Source organism: Hylaeus volcanicus, chromosome 9, assembly GCF_026283585.1.
Source record: "Hylaeus volcanicus isolate JK05 chromosome 9, UHH_iyHylVolc1.0_haploid, whole genome shotgun sequence".
Taxonomy (NCBI): Eukaryota; Metazoa; Arthropoda; class Insecta; order Hymenoptera; family Colletidae; genus Hylaeus; species Hylaeus volcanicus.
In genome coordinates this window covers 576858-581803 of record NC_071984.1, presented here as the reverse complement: position 1 = coordinate 581803, position 4946 = coordinate 576858, and the positions used below count along the sequence as shown (strand labels likewise).

The 4946-nt window shown below is 35.6% G+C and overlaps 1 protein-coding gene across 5 annotated transcripts in view; it reads right to left on the bottom strand.

The window, feature by feature from the left end:
• Nucleotides 1-4034, bottom strand: part of LOC128881925 (A disintegrin and metalloproteinase with thrombospondin motifs 3-like) — a 35573-nt gene extending 31539 nt beyond the window's left edge. For 2 of the 5 annotated variants that reach the window (XM_054133364.1, XM_054133365.1), the window contains exon 1: nt 3723-4034. The gene's annotated coding sequence lies outside the window, so the exon portion shown is untranslated. Of the gene's footprint in view, nt 1-3716 lie in introns of all 5 variants that reach the window. The other 3 variants (XM_054133363.1, XM_054133362.1, XM_054133367.1) reach the window with 3 other exon arrangements.
• Between the last annotated feature and the right edge of the window lie 912 nt (nt 4035-4946).

Below are 4946 nucleotides of genomic sequence, written 5' to 3'. Positions count from 1 at the left end.
CAAAATTCAAAATGGCGGATCCAATATGGCCGACATGTGCTATAGATATTCATGAAACTTGGTATTTTTGAGTTATTTGAGCCACATATTACGAATCTGGTATCAGAATTGCAACATTCAAAATGGTGGATCCAATATGGCCGACATGTATATTGAAAAGTCGTTAGATTTGCAATCATCAAAATTCAATTTTCTTTTTTTCAAAATTATCGGTTCTAGATACCCTTTACAGAAAGAAATACAAAAAAATATTTGAAGTGTTTCTAATCGAGATTATTAAATTTTAAGTATTCATTCGTTTTTAAAACTATGTGTACCCTTCGATTTTCTTGAAGATTTTCTATTATAAATTTCTATCCATCTTGCAACTTTTAAGCCCGGTCCGGTAGTGGGCCTTCTATAATTACTACTTCCTTTTTTATTTTTAAAAATTAAAAAAATTCTTTTCTCGCTATAAATGATTATGATTATCAATACCGATTTTTGACACTGTATACTTTTTTTTAACTTATTATAAATTGATTTCGATATTTTCTTTTGTTCTGAGTAGGGATTTAAAAGCAGTAAGTAAAAGTTAATTCTATTTGCGAGCAATTATAACAAACGTTTTTATTTATTTTCGTGTCCTTTTAAAAATTGCTTCAAAATTATATTATAAATCCTTTTTTTGTTGTAAAGTATCTTTTACTTATTTAAATATTCTTGTCTGTACGAATTTCTATCCAATTTAAAAAGAGTTGTACATGTTAATAACTTCCTCACGTGGTGGCGCTGCTGATTGTTTCTTTATACCGGTAGTCGGTACCGATTTGCGTGTGGAATGCCCCATATATTCAAAAGAAAAACAATATTTTCCGTTATCATTTTATTATTGACACTTTTAGAAAACCGTCCAGGTAACCTACACGACGAAAATTAAATATCCAAATTCTAAATTAGACAGTGTTGGTTAATAATTACATTTTATATTTAACATTCTCCACTAAGAAAAACTTACTTCTCTTCAATATTTTACAATAACCAATGTTACGATTTTTATTATTTTTCAGTAATTCTACTAGACACCATGAATAAATATTAAGAAGAAATTCGTTTTTTCCTTCTAAATTTATTTAACAGATAATTTTTTCACCTCAAGAGGTATTCTCAGAGTATTAACGCTTTGGGCTCGAGTGGCGTCTCTAGGGCGACACATGTAAATTAATAGTGATTTTTTGAACGTACAATTTCAAATTCACTTACATCAGAATACAGCTAATTATTAATTGAAATAATAATACTATTAATTACTAATAAAATTGTAATAATAATGAGTCGTGAATGTTCGTAGATGTTTCTTTTCGGAATAGAGTTTTCAGTTTTACAGAAATTTATTATAAAAATGGACTCGAATTGATTCTATAGAAAAAATGCCTCGAGCGCAAAGGGTTAAAAATAAAAACGACACCGTTTGAAGTAGTTTGGCGATTCGGCGGAATAGTAATTTAATCGCGGACATTGCAGTGAGTAAAAAGTGGAGCGACTGATAAGAGCACTCGCGACAATCAGTACACTCCGTACGCGTTGCCAAATGAATATCACATATAACGCGCCGGGAATACTAGTTTTACAGCAGAACAAGAACCAACACACCGAGAATAAAAGATTCACCTTAGGCAAACCAACTTTCGCACCCTGACTTCATTATATCGACGCTAGGTTTACGTATGACGGTCATTTTTACTCATTCACAAATTTCGCAAGGTTTTACAGAAACTGTTTAGGTACATTTTTAACCGACTTCGGAAAAAGGACGAAGTTCCTCAATTCGACATATATACAGGGTGTTAAACAATTTTAGTGTAGGATTTTGATTTATACCTTTTTCAAATTGCAAGGTCCAATATCGACACGCTAGGTATAATAAAGTCAGGATAAATGGTTTAAGGGAAAATAAATATACAGAGTGTCCCAAAAATGTTGGAGGTCCTTGAAAAGGGTGGTTCAGGGGGTGATTTGAAACAACTTTTTCCTCAGCGAAAATGTTGTCCGAGGCTTCGTTTAGGAGATATTAACAGAAAACCCCGGACCAATCAGAGCGCGAGGATGACAGCGGAGGGCGGTCGCCCATCGCGTAGCCCACGCCTACCGCGCCGTTCAACCGGCATCCTCGCGCTCTGATTGGTCGACGTTTTCCGTTAATATCTCCTTAACAAAGCGTCGGACAACATTTTCGCTAAGGAAAAAGTTGTTTCAAATCACCTCTACTCTGTATATACAGGGTGTCCCAAAAATTTTGTAACACCTTGAAAGAGGTGGTTCGGGAGGTGATTTGAAACAACTTTTTCCTTAGCGAAAATGTTGTCCGAGGCTCCGTTATTAGAAGATATTAAGAGAAAGCGTCGACCAATCAGAACGCGAGTATGCCAATAGAGCGCCCGCTGATTGTCAGTGTTTTCTGTTAATATCTCCTCAACGAAGCCTCGGACAACATTTTCGCTAAGGAAAAAGTTGTTTCAAATCACCTCCCCGACCACCCATTTCAAGGTGTTACCGAATTTTTGGGACACCCTGTATATACAGTGAAGGTGATTTGAAACAACTTTTTCCTTAGCGAAAATGTTGTCCGACGCTTCGTTAAGGAGATATTAACGGAAAACGTCGACCAATCAGAGCGCGAGGATGCCGTTGGAGCGGCAGCATATCAGAATTGCAAAATTCAAATGGCGGATCTAATATGACCGACATATATATTGAAAAATTATTAGATTTTCATGAAGCTTGGTATTTATAACTTATTTGAGCTACAAACTTTGAATCTGACATCAGAATTTCAAAATTCAAAATGGCGGATCCAATATGACCGACATATATATTGAAAAATTATTAGATTTTCATGAAGCTTGGTATTTATAACTTATTTGAGCCACAAACTTTGAATCTGACATCAGAATTTCAAAATTCAAAATGGCGGATCCAATATGACCGACATATATATTGAAAAAGTATTAGATTTTCATGAAGCTTGGTATTTATAACTTATTTGAGCCACAAACTTTGAATCGGACATCAGAATTTCAAAATTCAAAATGGCGGATCCAATATGGTCGATGTGTATATATTGAAAAAGTTATTACCAAAAAGTTAAAACCAATCAGCGGCTGCTCCAACGGCATCCTCGCGCTCTCATTGGTTGACGTTTTCTCTTAATATCTCCTCAACCAAGCCTCGGACAACATTTTCGCTAATGGAAAGGTTGTTTCAAATCACCTCCCGAACTACCCATTTCAAAGTGTTACAAAATTTTTGGGACACCCTGTATATATATATATATATATATATATTTATTTTCCCTTAAATCATTTATCCTGAGTTTATTATAGCTAGCATGTAGATATTGGACCTTGCAATTTGAAAAAGGTATACATCAAAATCGTACACTAAAATTGTTTAACAACATTATCTCAAGATTTGGATTCTCGCAGGAAAGAATCAGGAAAGGAAATGTAAACATCGTAAACAATCTGTCAGAGGAAGCATTCAGAATTGTTTGGAAATACAAAGATTTAATTTATGTAAGAGACCTAATTCATGAAACACTAGTATACTGGAAATGGTTTTTTAATATTAACCAACAACATCCAAATATCCATCCTGATATCCATATGAAGAGCATTTATCCAAATTCTATTTTGTTCTCTTAATTAATTTTACTAAATCGATTTCATTTAATGAACCCTTACTAATAGAATCTTCACTAAATAAAAATCTGCTAAGAAATCTCTGTAAACTTAATTTTAACCAATAACAGCTTCTGAACTATTTTCATTTCCAAACTATTTTCTCACCACTCACAATCACTGGTTCACTTTGGCACCGTGCAACTATACAAAACTATGTCTCTACGAAAATGTCACGTCCAACAGGATTTTAATATATTTGTCTTCTCGAAGACAACGTTCGACTCCGAAGTGAACAAAACGTCGGGATTCATAAGATTACGTTCTGCGCGCACGCGATCCTTCGAATTAGCGTTCAATTAAAGCGTACACAACGCGTCGGTAGACCGCGGTACAACTGGCAGCCACATGGACGGGAAGGAAGGAGGCTAGCAAACGAAGCGCGCTAACGCACCAGCGAATAGTGCGTAAGAACGCGATGCCTGGAAAAAGCACCACCGTATCCCGCCCACTGGTGTTCTAATAATGGCAGCTTTATGTGCAATCACCAAAAAACGAGAATGCCGAGCGTACGCATTGTCCGTCCGTCTATGTTACTTACCGAGGGCCACCCCGAAGGATTACGTCTTCTGGAATTAGTGAGGATGGGCTGAACCTGGAAAACTTATTGTATTTTTAACCCTTTGCGCTCGAGGCATTTTTATATAGAATCATATCGAGTCCACTTTTATAATAAATTTCTGTAAAACCAAAAACTCTGATTCGAAAAGAGAGATCTAAAAACATTCACGACTCAATGTATATTATTTCAATTAATAATTAGCTGTATTTTGATATAAGTAAAATTGAATCATTTTTAAATTACATATGTCGCCCTGGAGACGCCACTCGAGCGCAAAGGGTTAACACGTTGGTCGCCACGTCACCCATATACGGGAGGCAGTGAATTGTTACGGAGCGATGATGGTCAAACTATCGTGGATGTAAAAAAAATCTTATAGGAAAAGTTAGAAGAGGACTTAAGAATTTTATTCTATTCGACCAACGGTCGAACTCGAGTTTAGGCGCGGGTGTTTATACAGGGTGCCTCAAAAATGTTGGAAGTCTTAGAAACAAGTGGTTCGATTACTTCCGATTGATTAACATTTAATCGATAACATAGATACTAATTATTCAATTATCTACAATTCTACAGGGTGTCCCAAAAAAGATTGGAGGTCCTTGAAAAGGATGGTCCGGTAGGTGATTTGAAACAACTTTTTCCTTAGCGAAAATGTTGTCCGAGGC